This window comes from Euprymna scolopes, chromosome 46 (genome assembly GCF_053919585.1).
Source record: "Euprymna scolopes isolate OS-2025 chromosome 46, ASM5391958v1, whole genome shotgun sequence".
NCBI classification, from domain to species: Eukaryota; Metazoa; Mollusca; class Cephalopoda; order Sepiida; family Sepiolidae; genus Euprymna; species Euprymna scolopes.
In genome coordinates this window covers 49,599,695-49,623,205 of record NC_136527.1, presented here as the reverse complement: position 1 = coordinate 49,623,205, position 23,511 = coordinate 49,599,695, and positions in this window count along the sequence as shown.

Below are 23,511 nucleotides of genomic sequence, written 5' to 3'. Positions count from 1 at the left end.
TTTAAATAAGGAAGGTTTTATAGACTAGCTTAAAAGAGGATAGTGCCACAATTAAAAACGGAGCAATAAAAGCTGACATAAAAAAATGAGATAAGGAGAAATAATTAACGTTAGAAGTTGATTCCCCCAATATTATTTGGTTAAACAGAGAAAAAATATAAGGAAATACCAGGGTTTTATGTACGACATAGAAAAAAAACTGTAATCTTTAGAAAATCTGTATTCCAGTAATTATAGGAGGAACTTAAATCAGACAAAAGAATTTTAAAAACTACCTGGCAAATATACCTGGTGAACAAAGTGCAAGAGAGATTTGCATAGAAGGAGTATTTATTTTGTCATATACAAAAATATAATGAATACAAAAGAACTTTAATAGAATATGCAAATATCTATGTATCTCTCATAGAATTAGAGTGTGAGCCCTAGGTAGGGAACCCTTTAATTTTTTAGTACTTCGCCTTATCAGGTTAATTTGACACTCTGTTTTTAAAACGTCCAATTCAAAAAGTTAACATTCTGTTATCAAAGCTTCTAACTCGAAAACTTACACTTTGTTTTCAAAACGTCCAAATCCACAAGATACCCTGTTGTCATAACTATTAACTCTGTAACTCGACATTCTGTTGTCAAAACCATTAACTTCGCAACTCAGAATTCTGTTGTCAAATCGTTCAACTCCAAAACTCACCACTTTTCAAGTTTACTTGCACATGCCTACATACGTAGCACATTTTCTTTTAACTTGTCCTCTATTCGGTACATGTCTTTTTTTTTCAATTCATCTGTTTCTTTTGCATGGAAATGTCGACATTCTGCATCGATGTCATGACCGTTACCCATAAAACTAATTTTGTTTACTTTAGTTAAAATAATGAAAATGTCTATTCTAACATTTTGTTCGTTTATTTCATATTTTCGCTATGGCTTACACAAAGTAGGTGGGGGGCTAAAACAGATGGCAAGCGCCCCGAGGACATACAGGTGGAACTTAGTGTGTCCTCTGTGTAAAACAGAAAAAAACAATCCGAAGAGAATGTAGAAGCACAATCTTTTACATCTAGTGTTGTCCAATAGCCGATTCTACTTATTGGGAACTCTTGGAAATAGGCTGATGATGTAATGCGGCAAATGCTGAGCGATTCTAACCTGAAGATGCTGGGACGTCTTATCTATATAGACGGCACCACACTGACATTGAAATTTATAAACAATTTTGCTTGACTGTTAGACGTCCTCAGTTCCACCTGTCTGTCCTCAAGGCGTTTGCCATCAGTTTTAGCCCCCCTTACTTTGTGTAAGCAAAGAAACCTTCGGTTACAGTTGGAACTATTTGGCGGGACACATTCCATCTAAGGTTTTTTGTTTTTTGTGTTTGTCCCTTTCACTTATTATTACGAAAAAAAATTTTTTTTCCTTCTTACAGAGGTTTATCCTTGAAAAGTCTGTCAGACGAAAAGCACTTCGGGTTTTGTTGTTTTGCGTTTCATGATTTATTTTATAACATTTTTTCTTGGGTTTTATTACATTTCGTGATTTTCTTTTAATCGACGTATGTATTTTTTAACATTCGATTATGGTTCATTTCTTTTTCATCATATATATATGTGTGTAAGGGGGTGGATTATATGGGGTGTCGGACACTTAATAGCATTAGTGAATGAGGAGATGGAGGATTGCATTATATTAAGGGTAGAAATTAATATTATAATTGGTGAGGTAAATTATACTAAATTGAACAACACACATGACACCAGATAATTGTAGGTGTGTCAGAATTTTTGGGAATTTTTGACACCTAACACAAAACTGCGAATACAATATAAACACTCGTAATTTCTCTTATCAAAGTGGGTTGTTTATTTTCTTTATATAATATACTTCAAAAATAAACTATTAAAGTCGTTTAAAAAATAATAAAAATATTATTTTTTACTTTTTAAAAAACAGTGTCTACAAAGTGCCTGCGCGTGTTCATTCAGCCATTTTGTTTACGTAATGAAATTAATTGAATTTTATGAGTTAAATTTTTTTCAATTTTTTCACTTTAAAAATATATCAAAATTTTTCTATTGGTTTTATTTTTTGATATTTTCAGGTTCAATGTGAAATTTTATGCTCTTTCCAATAAACCGAATATAATATTCTAGATAAGTGTTTTTTTAAATTCACTCACTCCCCCACCATTTATAAATGTATATTCAAATGAAAATGATTAATTTTCTCACCTCAAATTTATATATCACAAATTGAAGATAAAAGATCAATAAATAAAATAAGCTAATTTAAAACAAAAAATACAGTTATTTGCAAATTTACCTGTAAAGTACAAAGTTTTAAACCATTTCTTTTTAAACCACATTGAAGTTTGTTCAAGTGAAACCTTATAATCTTATTATATTGCACAGAAAGTTTCGTTTAATTATGACAATTATTTCTATTTCATTCAATGTTTTTTAGATATTAGAAAAAAGTCACTCCATAAAGAAGAAATAAAATATATTTAATCAAAAACTCATGTATTTCTTAGAGAGAAAAAAAAATCAAAATTTCGTCAACTTGTTTTCCTATAATCGACGAAAAATAATGACTGAAATGTGAGCCGATTTTTATGTACGGTAACCCATGGGGACCAACTTCAAAAATGTCATAATAATTACAAAGCGGAAATGAGTCACATGTCATAAAGCAAAGATCAGCCAACCAAAATTAATTCTTATTTCTTTTAAGCAAAGCGAACAAGCCACCACGTACGGACAGTGTTTTGAATTTCATTCTCTGCTTTTCGTATTACAATTTATACAAGTTTTATATATATCAATATTTTCATTTGATATATTTTGACTCTGAGTCAAGACGACGACGACGACGATGGTGTTTCATTTTTTTATTTTATCCTTCAAAATGTCTGCTGGCAAATTTTAATTATTTTCTTGTTTAAAAAATATTGAAAACTTTTTATCCTGACTTTTCAATCTGTCCAAGAAAATTTAGATTTTCTTATTTTCTTGTTTAAAAAATATGTATTTAAAACCTTTTATTCCGAATTCAAAATGCCTGCTGGAAATTATAATTATATTCTTTTTTAAAGGAATTTTCAAATTTATCTTAATTTTTTCCTGAATTTAAATTAAAATCAATTTATTTTTTTTAATTTCAATGAATTTAAATTAAAGTCGATTTTAATTTAAATTTATTGAATTTGTTTAAACAAGAAAATAAGAAAATCTATGTATATTACGCTCACCAGTTAGCAAGTGCTAATTAAAAACGTAAACAGAATTTTTTTCATGAAAAACTGAAGGAAACAAAATTTATAACAAAACATGTTTATATCAACAATTTTCTCAGAATACAAGTCATTTTCAATAATAAAAGGTTCTTTATTAAAAGTCGTGTTTGATACAGAAAGTAAAGTAATAACAAAGCTTAGAGATGTATAAGTTAATATGTTCATAGTGTGAATAATATGCACATGTAAATAATATATGTGCATGAGTGCATGACACTGGGTATTTACCTTGTTCTGTTTACTTCGTCACATTTGTTAAGCCATGTATTCCGATAGTCTGTAAAATAATCAGTTGAGGTGATGAATCCACGAGTGACTGCGTCTATGAACTGTTGAAAAGCCTGGGCCGCATTTCTCAATCTGAAAGGCATTCTGATGCATTCAAAAAATCTGAATGGAGTTGGGATGGCGGTTTAGAGGATGTCTTCAGGGTCAAGAGGCCGATTTGTGAGAAAATTGATTTTCCGTTGAGCGAATTGAAAAATCATGCAAGTGAGGTATCTGATAATTATCCGGTACTTTCGGCTGTTATTGCTCTATAATCACCACAAGGGCGCCAATCAACCAATGGGTTTCTTAGGAAAAATGTGGACCACTTGCTTTGTGACAGACTAATGATGCCTAAATCCAGCATGTGTTGGGACTCTTGTTTTGCTCTCTTTAAGTGATTGGGTCAGAGTCTGCACAGGCAGGCGCTTATGGGCGGACCTTGCGTCTGTATATACTATGTATATGATGAGTGACGTCATGATTGACAGTATCGTCCATGGAGACACGTCGCGTAATGTTTGGAAAATGTTGAAGTATTTTAGTGCATGTGTCGTTTGCGTTTTTTTTTTAGATACGACGGCTTATTTTTTTGCTGATTCTGCCTTGCACTGATAGTCTAGTATTGTTATTTATTCTACCGTATTTCACGTCGACAAGTATATCACAACAGTGTAGGAAATCTGACTCTAGAATCGTAAATGGGATCTTTGCCACTGTAAATATCCATTGATATGTGCGTTTCAAACTTATTATCGATTTGTGACCGTATGTTGGAATGGGGGAGTGGTTCCAGATTGTAAAAAGACCGGTGTCTGTGTGTGTTGTTTCTTTATTAGTTTGCTTGCGATAACGCTCGCATCTATTCCTGTATCGATGAGAAAATTATGACGTAATTCCTATCAGTGACGTAGAAAGCCCAATGCGTACAAAGCCAGCCAAGGGTGTTAGTATCTCTTAGCCATGCTGTTTCTCATTGATTTAGATGTTTGTGTAAATGCGTATGCTGCATCGTGATTAGATTCCGCATCTGATTGCTTAAATCTTGTTAAAGTTTAGCTTCATTTTAAGCATCCCTTTGCCGTCCGGGTTTGAGGTTAGTTATAACCTTCGAAAGATAATAAGTGGAATTATTGAAGTTCTTAACACGCAATTTTAATGGCCGCTTCTGATACACCTAACGCTATGATCTCCAAGTGTCTATGTAACCAATCCATGCGGGACCGTCATTAAATCACGCACGTCAGACAGAACCTTTTGTCATAGTGAAACCATGACGTGGTTGAGCTTGGTAAACCATGAAGCAAAAACGAAAGCATTTGTAAGAAGTTGTGCAAAAAAATAGGCTTAAGAATCCACCAAGGCAGGAAGAAATGGCTGCATGAAGAGGAGCAGAGACAACGTTCTGGTGCAAAACCTTGTATAACGACGGAAAAGCAGAGCAAGAAGTTACAACACAGTGCCAAGACACTCCAAGTTGAAGTTTCGCCTCCTTTAGGCATGGAGTCAAGAAAAAGAATCAAATGACCGCCTGCCAACAACAAGGAAGCCTGGCCAAATTTGGACAAGGATATTTGCGAATTATTGCAACTAACCGGGCAAGGAAGCGTTCAAAATCAGTTGAAATACATAAACACAATTATAACTAACATGGCATCTGAAAGTTTTGGTTATGTACTTTAACTTTAGTAATTTAGAATTCATCCGTTACTTATGATAGGTTTGTTGTAGTTTAACTTTAAGTTAAAATCCACCAGTCCAATACGACAGTTTTAAGTTTTTATATATTTTTTGTTTTGATTAATTTAGTTAAATGACGCAATAAAAGAATCAACTCGATAAGAACATATTTTATTTATTTATTCGAAAACAAGGTTCCTTTTCCTTCGCTGACTGACAAATAGCAAAAAGAACAGAAATTATAAATTCTGCCAAGAGAACAGTAGTACAAATCTTTACAAGATCGGATAAAAGGTCGGGATGGCGATCTGATGAGTAAGAACCTCGAAATCAGTAATGAAGACAGCAATCATCACTGAGGATCACATGAACGCATTTTAATGTATTTTGAGAAACCAGATTAATATTGAGTTTAATATAAAATAATTTAAAGATTATACTTCTAGTTAAAAATATGCGTATATAAATATATATATTAGTTTACAGTGGAATTGGTTTACAATATCCCGGCTTACATAAATAAAACATAAATATAAATTGAGGTTAAGTTGAAAAACCTTAAATTAGTAAAATATACGTTTAATTTTGTACAGTTAAAATTTATAAAATAAAATGGATCAATAAAATGATTAAAATATATAAGGGAAATAATACAATATACTTTTAAAGTGAATAGCATCCCTTACACGAAAAATAAAAACAGACGTAACGGAAAATTAAGAAATCTCTCATATTTAGATAAGTATACACAATTTTGATATCATTTCATGATGACATCACAAATGATGAAGATCTTAAAGATAGTTTGGTGTCCTTATCCTGAATGTTCCTGTATTGCAGTATTGCATGCTGGGATGCATCAGTGTTGAGTTCTCATTCTGAACCAGTATTATCAATGAGCAGTCGTTTGACGGTTTTGACACCAATCCTAGGCCAACAATTGCTGCGTTGGAAAGCAACAAATGATAGGCAAGATGGGCATCCCAATTTTGTAGGTGTAAGAATTGCCTGGTGAACTCTGATATTTCTATCAGAAGACACCTCGTCCGGTATACCAAATGTGACGAATGTTCGAGAGAGTCTATTAGACTATAAGTCACACCTGAGGTTCTTTCAACTACATACACACGGAAATGGGCTATATAGGCGGGTGGTGTCGGTTGTGTAATGGGTCGAGATGATTATATGCTGCAACAAAAGCTGATTTGTTCATAATCCTCAAGGGGGGCTTATGTCGTGATGTTCATAAATGGTTGTGACTGTGAGTTTTTGGTCAACACGTTGGACAGCTGGTTGTAGACATGGTAGTTCAAGGTCAAATTTGTGTGTTGTGGTGTCCAATATAGCTGGATTCCACACAAAGATGTCAAAAACGGCTGCTCCATGTGCTATCCCTTATTTTGCCGATGTTTGTGGTTGCCGTTTCTTTCTGTTTTTGCTCAGGCACATAGTGACCTTTACAAACACATCCCTTGCATCACGTGATTGTAAATTGGACATTCCTTTCTTCAGACACTTGCGAAGGATTTTCTGCCATGTTCAGTCTTTCCACAGTAATCTCTTGTTTTGGAGCTGTTTGTCGTATTAGTGTTATGGATAGCAACACTGTTCTGTCGCCTGTAAGTGCTGGCAGCAGCTGCAGCACCATGAGAATCATGTAGTTGGGATGCTGAGCACTTTCCGACTCCTTTAGCTTTGACGAATTGAAAAACCTGCTTTAGAGACTGACTTTATCACCAAAGAGGTCCAGCTGAATACCTATATTCTCAAGGGCACGAAAGAGTAAATCTCGGAGGAGAGTTTTCATGTAGTTCACCTCTTCACCGAACACACGTGTATGTCACCTTTTCGTCAAACACTTGATGACAAATTTGCACACTTCAGCTTGTCCTTGTAGATGATTAACAAAGAAGCAGATGATGTCGTCATGATCCTGGTACATGTTGTGTAGAGTAACACGTGACACCATGGTGTTCTCCTCTGACTACAAAAAGTCGTATAACTTTCAGCACATCAGCTTCTCGTTTATCAGTTAATGACTCGTCTGCAGTGTGAGTCAAGACTTTGCGTATGGATTATTAGCAGTTGAACAATTAGGTATTTTTCTGTGATTTTGGTTGCAGCGATATAGTTCCTCAATCTAGTGATGAAGCAGGACCAGTCTCCACTTGAACCAGCTAGGGATACAGTAGGCCACTTCAGTTTCTCGACGTTTGCAGCAACGTGCAACGGTGGTGACAGATGCATTATGAAAGATCACGTATGTCATATGGTGGTGCGTTGCAATCATAACGGCATCCAAGTCGGTCATTTTATATTCACAGCCTGCAATAGTTCATTGTACCACAGGCATTGTGTGATTGCTATACTGGTGGATGCGAAGGCGTTTGTAGGATGGTTCTGCACTTAGTATCAGGCCAAGTCAATCTTCATCATAGATAAGTATAAACTATTTTGATAGTATTTTAGGATGAGATCACAAATGATGAAGATTAGAAATACACATATTGGTAGAACAAAGTAAATGGAATAATTACAGTTACATAACATAACAAGTATAGCAATGGTACATATTTCTCTCATATAAAAAAACATCAACACACACAATATATATATATATATATATATATATATATATATATATATATATATATATATATATATATATATATATATATATATATATCGATTATGACAAAAATGGCACATTTATAAAGTATATTGTTCACTTAATAATCGATAAAAACATCTACCTAATTTTTGGTAGATTTTTAAAGAACGACTTTATCAAAACAAACCTTATATCCCTCCATTTTGTCCCTCACTGAACTAAATAGATTTAAAATAAAAATCTAATAATTTGTGTACGTTTTCACCGTTCCTTATTTCTCTTCATTATTATGAGTATTTGCTTAGTAAATGTACTTATCTCCTTTGGATTTTTAAGCATTCATCAAAACATGTTCTTTCTTTTTAGTTTTAGAAAAAAAAATGTATTACTTAATCATTATATATGTAGCGTTTTCTTGGTCTGTGAAGTGTGTGAGGGAAAGGGAGTGCTAAACTTAGGTACGTGCAAAATAAATGGCCGATCCCCAAAACGCATAAACATTTGATCCCTCCCTTCATTTTTAAATTCACCAAAATTCTGAAAATGAACCAATTTTAATGAAATTTTCAGTATTTATTAACCATCATAGAATATACCTTTTAAGTTTTAGTGAAAATGTATAATTTTTTTTAAACAAAAACACTTTTACTAAAGTTAAAATTTTAAAACTAAAAAAAAAAAAAAAAAAAAAAAAAAAACTTAACCCTTGAGGTTATGTAGGCAACAAAACCTATACTTCTTCATCGTCCAATGAATGAGAAATCTTTCTACTGGAGCACTTTGAATTTTTATTCTGATTTAAAGTGCCCCTTTCTGGGGAGTCTGATATATATATATATATATATATATATATATATATATATATATATATATATATATATATATATATTGCTTATACTGATAATATATATATATATATATATATATATATATATATATATATATATATATATATATATATATATATTGCTTATGAAAAAAAATTAAACATTTGCAAAATTCATTGTGCACTTAAAAACCAACGTTAAAATACATTGAAATTTACGAGACTAAAAAACAACTTAATTTAGACCTGTCGAGTCTACCATACTTTGTTCAAGTTATCATCAAAATGTCATTTGGCCACGATAAATGATTGAATATCGACAAAAGATCGAATTATTTGAAATGCAGTTACTTATATTATAGTTTTTTTTTTGTTTATTTTTATAGAAAATCATCCTAAATCTTATTTATACAAAAACAAAAAATAATAAACAAATTTATTGCTTTAAAAACTTTTTTAAACCAATATTTAATTATGTTATCGCTCTAGACAAAAATGTCGGCTTTTGTACTTTTGAGGAAAATAAAAATTTTAAATTCTATTAAATATAGTAGAAATATTTTACATTTTCTGGGGAAAAAAGTTACTCATAAATAAATGATTTTAATAAATTTAATTTCGTTTTAAAAAACGACAATTTGCCTATACTAAAATGTAGGTGAGGGGGGTATTTATTTTTTTTAAAATTCAATATCTTAAGATTAAACTTTACTAATTATCTTTGAAATAGTTTCAGAAAACTAATATTTATCTTTCAGGCGATTTAGATGAATTTGTCAGTTTCATTTGTCCATTTCTAACGTAAAAACATTTTTCAGAATAACTTTTTTTTAATTTAGGCACGTAGTTCTTTTTCAATATCTTCATTTTTAATGTGTTTAGTAAACTGCACAAGCACCAGATTAACTTTAGGCTTTAATCTTTCAAGCACAATTAAAAAAATAACCAGGAATCTTAAATAAATAAATAACAATACGAAAATGCGGCTTTAAAAACTATCAGTTTCCGCCATTAAATTGCACGTGCATCGAATTAGAGAATTAATAAAGATGAAACTTGTAATATGTTCACTCTCATGTAAATATTAAAATGTTAAATAAAATAATACTAATTTTATCTGTGATATTCAGCAAATATAATATCGGCTCTATTTCGAAATGATTTTTTTTTTCGTCGTCAATTTTGTTTTCTGCGAACTTGCTCTTCCGTTCGTCATCTTGAATGTTAAGTTGGGCTTGCAAAGTCAATCACATTGGAAAATCGTTTCCTTTATAAAAGAAAAAATGAAGTTAATCGAAATCAGATTATAAAACAAAAACGTAAGTATTACTACATGAATTTAGTATTGATTTTTGTTATCGATACAAAAAGAAAAAAAAACATTAGAAAAAAAACAACGGCAAATGCCTAGAAAACCTTTAAACGTTTTGGTAAATTATTACTTACTTTCCATCTTAATAATCGTTAGGCACTTCCAAACGAGTTGGAAGAACGGAGCACATAATCCCGTGACGTCAACCTTGTCTTAACAATACGAAACATGGAACAGCAGAAGCGACTTAATGATTTTTAAAACCTTTGTTTATCTTCTTCGAACTGTAATTAATCTATTATAAATTATTAATCTATTATAATTTTGTTAGGTTTTAAGATTTACACCGTTTAATAATTAATGATGTTATAAACATTTGTATATTAAATGTGAGATACGGTTTTACTAAATATGTACGGCTGTTCATTTGGTTATTTTTTTTATTCTTTATTTGGTAAAACAAGACAAACTAGATTAGTCTACAAAATGTTTAATCCTTTGCAATAATAGTTTTCAATCGGTTTTAATCTGGCGATAAAATAGTTGGCAAGAGTCCATGTTTATATTATAATTTTATATATAAAAAGATTAAACACCGTTAATTAAAAATCTATGTTGTAATGAAACATTTAAAAAAAAAATGGAATGTTAATGGTTTTAATTTTTTTAAATTAATTAATTTTTAGGAAGTTTCTTTCTCTTGGCAATTTAACTTGTAATAGTATATATTAATTAGAAAAAAAAACGCTATTTAAAAAAGAAATATAGTAATATAAAATTTATATCAATTTTTAATTGCAACTTAAAGTTTATTTCAGTACGAATTTATCGTTTACCAAAGAAAAAATAATTTCATAAATTTTAAATATTATTAACTAATGTTTTTTGTTAACCAAAGAAAAAAAAACTATAAATCTTAAATGTTTTTCATTTGTTTGATTTGTAGTGGGGGGGGGGGCAGGTAAGTATATCTTGTTCTTTGCGACGTTATCTGCTTCGTGTCGAATAACGCTTGGATTTGGATGAAGCAGGACTTAATGTTGGCTGTGTTGAATGCCGGGATGTTTAATGATAGGGTGGCTGGAGATATTTTTGAATGTGATGAATCCATGATCTTGTTTCACTTGATTTTGTCCGGAAAGTGATTTGGACGCTTTTAAATTGCCAGTTTCTGGTCTTCACGTTGTCAAGGAGTCGGTGTAGCGGACATCTGTGGTCCCAATTTAAATGGAAAAATAGCGTGATGTTGAACTGTGGGTTGTTGAAGGAAGTGTGTGTTTCATTCCACAGTCGGGTGTCACCATTTTTGTAGTAGGGGTCAGAAGTTTAAGTGAGATTAAATTTCCTCACCCCCAAACAAATAAAAAAAAGAATGAAACAAACGACTCCTCCTTCTGATTTAAATGCACCACATTTATTTTTTAAACAACAATAATAAGGTGATCACAATAGGTCCAACGGGTGACAGTTATTTCGATGTTATTGTAATTAGAAATGTTAGATGAAAGTCCTGCATGAAAGTAATTAAAAAAAGGAATTTAAAGTGTATGTATCTGGCGAAGTTCGCCTTGCTTAAAAATTCCCCCGAGGAAAGAAATTCAAGAAGTGAGTGATTTTGTTGTTATTAACTTTAGAAGATGTTGCGGGATGAATGTCTCTGTGTGCACACATAGTTTTGTGTCTGCATGGTGTATGTGTGTGATGTTTTACGATGTTGGCGATGACGAGGTCGTGAACAAGAGAAACATGCTCTCGTTGTGTCTAGAAATGAGTTGAGAGGGACAGAAAGCTGAAATGTCTCTGTAGACGGCTATTGTATACGTTTTTGGACGGCTCCAGAAAGGGACTGCTCCTGCTGATATTTTTGCTATGGAAATTCGTTAAAAAGATTATATTCTTAATTTTTTCTTTGGCTGGTTGTGTCACGTGACCTGCTTCACCTACGCCCGCCAAACATGCTATTTTTACTTTTGTTGTTTGAGAAAAGTGTGTGGGCGATATTTGAAATTGTGGCGTTGCTGAGAGATTATATTTTTAAAAAATGCGCGGGGAAAATTGCAATGAATAATGGTTTATTATTTGAGTGTGTGTGGATTCTCAGTGAATTATTATCATTAATCTATTACTTTATTTTCAATACTTAAACATAAAAAATCACGATCAATGTCTAGAACCTGACGTTAAGCAAAAAATAAAAATCATAAAAACCTTTACAAAGAAAAACTTTTATAGATTTTCGGATATGCTGAAAACGAATATATGCTTCAAAACTGACGCAGAGAATTAGATTTCATGATATGAGGAAATTACTTTTTCCAAACGTGGGGATCACTTTTTTATATAAATTTAATGTAAAATGAGCAGTACTAGTGCACTTATTGATCCATGCTGAAATTATAATGAAAAGTGATATCCCACTTTTGAAAAAAGTACATTTTTCATATCCTAGTAGTACGCTTCTGTGTACTTATCACTAATACACCAGATTATAAAAAAAAATTCAATACTTAACATTTTTATCAACAAAAAAAATTCATTCAAAATAGACTTCGTAGCCTCGTAGGAGATGTCCTTTTCTCCTCCTTGCAACCTCTATCTCACAGAAGAGATGTTCGAGTTTGTCTCTGATGTATTGTTATTTTCATGGAAAGTGTTCAAATGAGCTTCAATCTTTGGTCCCCCTCGCCAAACTTTCACAAGAAACACTCGTCTAGCTGTAAACACTATCAATAATTTCCCCCACTCTTTATCTGTGCCTAAACCTAAACGTAGATTCCATGAACAAAGCTTCTTTCTTAGAACTGCACGCCTGTGGAATTGTCTTCCGTTTTCCTGCTTTCCGGCTGACTACAATATGGTTCTGTTCAAGTCTAAAGTAAATAAGTTCTTGATGAGCCGTTTCATATAAGTTATCAAATTTACCAAATTTTCCTTACTAATGATTACTATATTGTCCAATTTCTACTGTACACTCTTTAACCCTTATCCTTGAGTGGCCTTTGGGCCTTGATAATGTGGTGATGCCTATGTAAAAAAAAAAAATCAATACTTAAAATTTTTAAGTTGTACTCTGTTTCTAATACAGAGTTTTAGTAAATCGATCCCCATTTTGGAAACATCGACTTTTTCAGCCAATTTATAGAATTTAGCCCTTTTTTAATAGCTTTTTTTATATTTAGTTGTTGTTTTTTCCTTTCTTTAATTAAATGTTTGTATTCTCGGGATCGGTGTATTAGAAATTGTTTACACACGTAAATATAATAAGAGTACCAAAGAGTTTTCCGGTAATTTATTTGGAAATGTAGATATCAAATTTTCTGTTCGTTGTTTAAAGAATGCTGATAATTAAAGAAACTTATGTTGTATTTTCAAGTTCTCTCAAAAATACATTCAACAAACCTTAAAAATAACTTTGATTAAATTAAAAAATAATCATGATTCTAAACAAATTACAATATTATGGTTCTGAATTTTTTAGATGAGGAATGATTTTTTGTATTATTTAGATTATTAAGACTACTGTTCTCATCTGAGTGCTATTTATTGTGCAAACATAGTAAAAATAACATTTAAGATGAGGACAATATTCTAAATAATCCAAATGATATGAAGAAATCACAATATGTTTTTCTTTACATGTATTTTTACATGTCGAAAACTTGTTTTTGTTTTTACTTTTAATAATTTAATTCCGTTTGAAAAGTGAAGATGACATAAAATTAAATTATTTTGTATTTTGGGGACATTAACTGTGATAGATGAAAAGGAAGTTATTATAAATGGGGCTTTCATAAGTAGATGTTCTGTGAATGTGTGTATGGAAAATCGTAGCTTACTTGGTTAGCATGTGTGTGTGCTTCAAAGGATTGGTCATGTAACAAAAAAGAAAGAAAAAAAAAGAAAGCCTAAAATGGTAGAAGGTCACTTGTGCCATGCAGACGGTTTCGATATTTGAAAGGAAAAACGTGCTAAAAAAGGCATCATTTCTCAGATTAGCATGAGAAGAAGCTGATCATTTTCTGACATGTGCAAAATCATCAAAATGGTTTCTGGTTTCCTCCCCACAAAAAAAAAATCCTCTCAAATCCAAAATTCTTTCTCTTCCCTCCCTCTTTCCACAGCAAACTTTATATCTGCATAGGTTGAACGTCTTTCTTCAAAAAGGAAGAACAAGAGAAAGAAGAGAAAATTCAGAATATGCAATCAAAAATGCAAATTGAACAATTCTCCTTCAGTATGTCAATCATCATGGAATCGAGTTACTCACTGAATGTCATGGAAACTGCATGATTGATTCTAGTGATGAGGTTATGGTTGGAGTCTAAGAATATATGAAACATGCTGCAGGAGGAAAATATTGGTTCCTTTCAAATTTCACCTCTCTTAGCCATCATCAAAATTATGTGATTAAAAACAAAAAATACATTAATACAGTTGTAAACAAAATACATGACTACTTTTACAAAACTTTAAAATTGACACCCATTATAGGTATTGGTGGTCAGTCCTTGAGTGATATGATCACTGTTAAAATGGGCCAATATTCTATGCGATATGCTATTTGTATTGTTAACCAACTCAATTGCACTCATATCAGCTCGTATGAATGAGGAAGGCTTGATTGTTTGTTCTTGCAGGTTTTGAGTGTCAGTATATTCAGAAACATACTTTGTTCCAGTTGACTTTAAATTTGTCATGTCGAGGAACTTGATTTATATTAATCTTAGGTGCACGTTATTTACAGTTTTCTCTGTGATCCTTCCAAACCATTGTCTGCCATCTTATTTACACGTTCAAAATTAAGTTAAACAAGAATAATGGAATACATACTAAGCTAGAGGGAAACAGTAAACCCTTGGGCTATATATCCGACCTGCTTTTAACAGGTGCGCTCACCTTTGAAAGTTGTGTATGTCAAATAGTTGAGCTTTCACCACTGAAAATATCAATTCTGACAACCTGACCCATTGATCATAAATAAGGTTTTTTATTCTTTTGTTAAATGTTTTAATATTGGGAACACCTGATGCATGGTGGAAAACATTTGATGGTAACCACGTGGTAATTTAAAACTAACATCGGTAGATGACACTCGATGACTACCGTGCATGCATACTGCTCAAGTTAATGATAAAATTTATAATCTTTTTTTTCCTGAAAAGAATTTTCTTTTAAAAACTAAACTTTTCCTTGTCCCTCAACTTAAAAACTAAACTTTTCCTTGTCCTTCCAAACTTCTTTAGATTTTAAATTATTTTGTATTTCGGGGACATTAACTTTTCCTCAACTATACTTCCAAACTTCTTTAGATTTTGTCAGGACTCTCATCTCTATCAATGCTATGTTAGACTCCTCATTTGGCCTTTCCCATTGATGTCAACTCCTCCATAAAATTAACATCGGTAGATGACACTTGATGACTACCGTGCGTGCATACTGCTCATGTTAATAATAAAATTTATAATCTTTTTTCCATTGATGTCAGAGCAAATAGGGGATAAATCGCATCCAAACATTTGCCACGTTTAGTCATTATGCTACATATCATGACTCTACTCTCCATCAATGCTATGTTAGACTCCTCATATGGCCTTTCCCATTGATGTCGACTCCTCCATATTGGGATATCATCTTGTTCCATGGCTGAATCGCTATCCAACTCAGAGCAGCCAATGCAGCCTTTCTTAACGGTCTTTCACGTTCCTTGATTGATGATCTTTAATATGAGACGATACTGTTTTTTTCCAATTTTAAAATCTATGAACTTTGTTTTCTTTTTTGAATTCTCTATCAGTTTTTCTTAGCTTTCGGGATGTTGTTCCTGACCAATATAAAAGATTAATGTATCTCTTGTAGAGCGATCTCGTGTTTCTTATCGCCCTAGTATACTTTACAAGGCATGAATATATTATGTAATGGCAAGATCATATATCTATTGAAGAGCATGGTGAGAATTTCATTGTTTCACTCACAGTGAATCTGACAGCCACCAACATCTGGTTAATGTATATATCCATGACTGTTTATTGTTTAAATTTTTTTACTAAAACGTTCTACTTTGCCGTTAGTTTGGGGTGTGATAAAATGATGTGCTCACATGATGTATGTTGAAGTCCTACAATTAACAGTAATGTTAGAAAAACAGTGAAAAGCTGTAATATGTGGAGAGATTGAAAATTCAGTTATGGTGGAGTATATATGGATGGGAAAGGGAAACCATAGACCCTTATAGGATGAAGTACATAATTATGGATTGAGAAGAACAGTGAAAATTAAGGTGTCTTAAGGAAACAAATAAGCTTTAAACCAGCTTAAAATACCACCTTTTAGGCAACAAAGCATCTCTAATCGTAATTGTTGTCGTTCCAGGTTAGACAACATAACATCGAGTCCATATGCATCGATTTCCTCTTAGTGACACTCAGGAGCTCAATAATCTCCACCTTTCTGGTATATCTAATCGAGAAATCGGCCACAGATTGAAATGTGATTAGATAACCGCATGAGTGACCGCAAAAGCACGAAAACTTGCAGTGTTCATGACGCCCCTAAATATTGTCATAGAGTTACGTTTTACAGGGAAGACAATGCTATCTTGATTTGCAGCGCCAGAAACAGATTTGAAACGGTTTCCCAAATCCAACAACAGTGTAATCTTGTTAAAAAGTGCTCTCTTTCTACAGTTAAGAACAGATTAGAGGAATTTATTTGTGAAGCTCTGTTGCAAGATACAAGGCAATGATTACTGTAAAGAACAGAAAGTTCATCTAGGCTCCATTGGATGTATTGAAGATAATAACTCTTCATATTAATCAAAAGTGATTTTTAGTAATAATCGCAAGTTCAATATGCAAGTCACTGATATCAGGCAGTACCTCAGTCGAAGGGAGGACAAAGAATGTAATGCTAGGTGCGCAGTTTCAACGCTAGGTTCAATATTAATGTGGCGTATTAGTTAGCTAGCAAGGTTGCATGAATTCGACCAAGTACATTAATATGTTGTCTGAGTATTTTCTACATATTTTGGCCCGAATTTGGATGATAATCCCATCTTTATGTAGGATAATGCTCCCATTCACGCAACTGGCAGTGTCAAGAGGTTACTTGAAGGACATTATATTCCATGTTTTAATTGGCCTGCACAATCTCCATACCTCAATTCTATTAAAAACGTATGACATTACATCGAACTACAGCTACATAATAATAATATGAATACAGGCATAAATACATTTACTTATTGGCGTGAAACGTCTTTTTCATGCCCTTCTGACCAATATTGTCATCATACTGCACTTGCAGTTTTTTTCTATGATGTAACGGTACATATAACCTTATCAATAGTTTGTTGTTGAGTTTTGACAAGTAATACACTATCTCGTCTTTCACTATGAACTATTTTTGTTCCGTTTTAGGGGATTTACCGTTCTTCATCCGCATCTTTAAATTTAAAAATGTCCTTGTCTCATATGATGCAAACATTTTTGGCTCAAACGATTCAAGTTTATCGCACCTACTAAGTAATTTCTATCATCTATTTCTACCAAGTAATTGCAATCATCTATTTCTAACAAGTAATTCCTATCATATATTTCTAGTAATTAATTCCTACAATCTATTTCTACCGGAGAACGTCATTGTCTCAGCTCGAATCCACACAAACATTTTCCTTCCATTTCAGGTAGTGTATGGTGCAGTTATATACAGCCATACTTCAAAGGACTACGTCTATATTTTCCTATTCTGTAGAGGCAAGTTTACTAAATATTCTAGAGGTCTGTGATCAGTATAGATAAGGAACTTTGCACTATGCAAATAGTGAGTCAACTTTTTAAGGGCGTAGTGTATCGTGTATGCTTCTTTTTCTATAGTCGACCATCTCGTCTGCATATCACTAACTTTATGTGATAAGAAGTAAATTGGTTTTTCAACCTCTTTACCATTCCTCTGACAATTTGCAATGGAATTCCCCAAATACATGATTGGATGCATCTGTGTACAGTCGGTTGTCCTTCTCAAGATCAAGATAAGCCACCATAATAATGTCTGCAAGCTTCGTTTTTAGGCAAACATCAAAGGCAGACTATCATGTGTTGTCCGATTGGAACCTTGCATATTTTATCATCAAGCAAACCAACGGCTCGCTTGTCTCAGAAATGTTTCTTTATAAATCGTTGATAATATGACGTGATATTGATGAAATCTCTACTTTTATCGATTTGACTTTGTCAAGGGTTGGCTCTATACCTTGTTCACTTACTTTGAACCCCAGATACTGTACTTCTCTCCTCAAAATCCTCACATTTTATGGCTTTCAATCTGAGGTTGGGCTTATGTAAACTGGCTTGTACCCTATCTATGTGATCTAAAAGACTTTCCATCGTATCTGAGAACATTAAATAAATTACATAAACTCGCTGGTATCCTATCTATATGATCGTATCTGAGAATCTTAAAATATCATCCAAATACGGTAATGCATAATCTTGCTGTCCCTGTATAACTGTGGACATTAATTACAGGAAGACCCTGGATGCATCTGCAAGTCTGAGCGCCATCAGGTTAAACTGAAATAAACCCTGGTGGCTGATGAACACAGTTTTCATTTTATCGTCCTTATTTCATTTAATCTGTAGTATCCTGACTAGATCTCTAATTTTGAGAAATATTTCCGTCAATGACCAGTAACTGAACTATTGATGAAATATGGGTATTTCGTCTATTCTCTAAGTCTATCAACTTTTATTGCTTTAGTGGTTTTCAATACTGGAGTCTCTGTTTTGTTCATGCCTCTGCAGCATATCGGTTAACTTTTAACTTGAATTATTGAGGTACTTTTATTCCCTTCAAATTTTTTCTCTTTTATTCATCATTCATGGTAATGTCGATAATGTTACCAGTCACACTACACTTAGTTATTTTGCAGCCCCTTCTCAAGTGTGTATGCAGATGCTGGTGTTTTAATGTAATTCTCATTGCTAACTGAACTATTGATGAAATATAGACATCATCTTCCAGAAGCGATATACTCGTCATATATTCGTATTGCTCCAAAATTAAACTACACCCTAACATAGTTTTTAAGTCTTAAGGTTTAGTTGTGTTGAGATTCCCTGTAACAAAGAAGTCCTTGTGGATAGACTGACTTCCCATCTCTAATCTGAATCGAATGATTCTACAATAAATGAGGGCCCATTTGATGTTCTTAAACTAACGTTTTTTATCACATAGTTAGGTCCGTGTCTAAGTGTTTTTAAAAATATTTACTAACTATGTGCATCGATGCCCTTGTTCCATTTATCAGGCATCACAGAATCTCTGTATATGGCCACCTCACCACAATAACTAATATATAATTATCTACCTGCCTTTTTACTTCTCTCTAGTTTTATATACTAGTCCCTTACTCCCTAATTGGTTTCTTCTTTTACGTCTGTCTCCATATATTTGAGGACTGACTGGACCCATAGCCTCAACTATAATCAACTGTCTCATGTGACAAACCTCCATGGGTTTTTCTTCATACTCCTGCCTTATGTCGAGCCAGATCTTCCATTTAACTTTTGCTAGGGCCTTCTGATAGATCTTGTGGCTCATGTCTCATCACAACCGTCCTCACTTCACTATCACCGAGACCCTCTATAAAAAATCCCATTACCTCTTTTCTGACTAGTCTTTGATAGTAATCCTCTAGGGACCTCTTCAATCTACCCATGTTAAACTTTCATTGTTTAACATGAGTTGTTCATGAGATGTCTGACTTAGCTCCTTGTGGATAGTAGAACAATGTGACATTTTTCCTCACAGAAAATTTTTGTTTATTTAGAATAACAAGTCAAAAAATGGCGCCAAACTAAACGGATGGTTTGCAGTCAGTTTTTTTGTTAAACTTGTGTGATGTTGATTGTCAACTGACTCTCTCGCCTTTTGCCTTTTTCTCTAGGCTGTATATGTGACCTGCTTTTAGCAGGTGCGCTCACTTTCAACAGCTACACCCGTGACATATAATTGACTTTTTACTACTGACGATATCAATTCTGATTAGTTCCTAAAATTTACACTAGGATTATCTGCAAAGATCCATGGTGCTACGGTTAGAGTACTTGGTAAAAATCAGTTGTAAGTTAAATACTCTTAAAAGTTGAAGTTTCAATTCTCAGTGGGACTGAAAATAACATTTCAAATTGCATAGAATTTTTACTCAGACATCGCTAACAATACGGAATGAGAACAATATTCTGAAGAATCCAAATATGAATAATCAATCCTCATCTCTAAAATGAAGAAATGAGAAAAATTTACTTCATATTTTACAATAGAAACAATTTAATTTTAACTAACAAGTATTGCATAAAATTATGCTAATTTAATTTTGAATTGAATTAATAATAAATGCTTTGGATATTTTTAATAAACATCAACATGATAAATGCAATTTTTTAAAATCTATTTTATATTTCCAGCATTTGCAACAATGAAAAGAAATTCATTAACAAATAAGAAATACCTGTCTTCATTGGTGAGTGAAAAAGTTTGAACATAATTCTAAATTCGTTCATAGAAATTATCTAAAGTTGAAACTTATCAGCTTATTATCATACACTCAATTCAAACATGGGAGACAAATCACATTTTTGTGAAGTATGTGGTTCTTCTTTTGCACAGAAGTCAAATTTGTTGAGTCACATGAAAACACATACCGGAGAGAAACCTCATACTTGTGAAGTATGTGGTTCTTCTTTTGCACAGAAGTCACATTTGTTGAATCACATGAACACACATACGGGAGAGAAACCATATTTTTGTGAAGTATGTGGTTCTTCTTTTGCACAGAAGTCACATTTGTTGAGTCACATGAAAACACATACGGGAGAGAAACCACATTCATGTGACGTATGTGGTTTTTCTTTTGCAGAGCAGTCAAATTTGTTGAATCATATGAAAATACATACGGGAGAGAAACCACATATTTGTGATGTATGTGGTTCTACTTTTGCACGAAAGTCAACTTTGTTGGATCATATGAAAATACATACGGGAGAGAAACCATATTCTTGTGAAGTATGTGGTTCTTCTTTTGCACTGAAGTCAACTTTGTTGCGGCATATGAAAACACATACGAGAGAGAAACCACATTCTTGTAAAATATGTGGTTCTTCTTTTACATGGAAGTCAACTTTGTTAAATCATATGAAAACACATATGGGAGCCAAACCACATTCTAGTGAAGTATGTGGTTCTTCTTTTGTACGGAAGTCACATTTGTTGAATCATATAAAAACACATATGCGAGAGACACCACATTCTTGTGAAGTGTGTGGTTCTTCTTTTGCCTATAAATCACATATGGTGAGTCATATGAAAACACATACTGGATACAAACCACATTCTTGTAAAATTTGTGGTTCTTCTCATGCATGGAAGTCAACTTTATTGAGGCATATGAAAACACATACTGGAGAGAAACCACATTCTTGTGAAGTATGTGGTTCTTCTTTTGTACAGAAGTCAACTTTGTTGAGGCATATGAAAACACATACGGGGGAGAGACCACATTTTTGTGAAGTATGTGGTTCCTCTTTTGCACAGAAGTCACATTTGGTGAGTCATATGAAAACACATACAGGAGAGAAACCACATTCTTGTGAAGTATGTGGTTTTTCTTTTGCATCCAAATCACATATGGTGAGTCATATGAAAACACATATGGGAGAAAAACCACATTCTTGTGAAGTATGTGGTTCTTCTTTTGCACTGAAGTCAACTTTGTTGAATCATATGAGAACACATACAGGAGAGAAACCACATTCTTGTGAAGTATGTGGTTCATCTTTTGCATGCAAATCAAATTTGTTTCGTCATATGAAAACACATACGGGAGAGAAACGATATTCCTGTGAAGTATGTGGTTCTTCTTTTGCAAAGAAGTCAAATTTGTTGACACATATGAAAAGACATACAGGAAAGAATCTAAGTTCTTGTTAAGTATATGTTCTTCTTTTGCACATTTTTCAGCCTTTTTCGGCCCTATATAGGAGCAACTACGATAATGAAAAAGAATTCCAAAAACTATCAGGCGAATATAGTAGGTCAACCCAGTGCAAAAGAAATACAAACAATAGCACTTAAAGCGATGGTTAGATTCTGAAAAAGATCTCTCGGTTGGAGTAACTAAACTAATGGGAGAATGTTTTGCACCAGGTAGAATTCCCCACTTTCAAGAAAAACAAGGCAAAACCAACGTGATACGAAACGAATAAACCACATTCTTGTTAAGTATGTTGTTCTTTTGCAAAGAAATCGAATTGGTTGCGTCATATAAAAACACATGCTAATTACATTTTTGTGATGTGCTTCTATTGAACAGAAGTCATGTGTATTGTATCATATCTTACTACATTGGGAAAATATCTGATGATTTTCTAATATCCATACCACAATATGGTATACCAGCACCACGAAACAGGAGGCAGCTTGACAGCCTCTATCAGAAAACCAGCCAACTATTTTTTCCAAGACTGTCAAATATGACAATCAGTGAACATGTACAGAAATCACCCAAAATATGCGCTAAATGTACTTCAGAACTTCCGTTACAGAAAATGGGCCAAACAATATTCAGCCAGGTCTATATAAATAAGAATAGCCTGGCTTAAATGATGATGTCTCCACTATAATCAGGACAGAATTATAATGACAGCTCACAATGAAAGCTTGATGACTACTGCTTCTAAGAATGTGTGATATCAGCAATGATAGATGCAATTTGTATCACACAGAAGTAGTTAGTGTGAACTATTTGACATCTAGCTGTCAATTTGTGTCTACAGGATGGCTACGATGTAATAGAATGTGTAAATATATCGATGATGTGAATATTGAATGTGTTAATATATCGACATGATTATCTGTAAAATGTTGAATATTGAATGTGTAAATATATCGACATGATGATCTGTAAAATGTTGAATATTGAATGTGTAAATATATCAACATGATGATTTGTAAAATGTTGAATATTGAATGTGTAAATATATTGACATGATGATTTGTAAAATGTTGAATATTGAATGTGTAAATATATCAACATGATGATTTGTAAAATGTTGTAATATTGAATGTATAAATATATCAACATGATTATCTGTAAAATGTTGAATATTGAATGTATAAATATATCGACATGATGATCTGTAAAATGTTGAATATTGAATGTGTAAATATATCAACATGATGATTTGTAAAATGTTGAATATTGAATGTGTAAATATATCGACATGATGATTTGTAAAATGTTGAATATTGAATGTGTAAATATATCGACATGATGATCTGTAAAATGTTTAATATTGAATGTGTAAATATATCAACATGATTATCTGTAAAATGTTGAATATTGAATGTATAAATATATCAACATGATGATCTGTAAAATGTTGAATATTGAATGTGTAAATATATCAACATGATTATTTGTAAAATGTTGAATATTGAATGTGTAAATATATCAACATTATGATCTG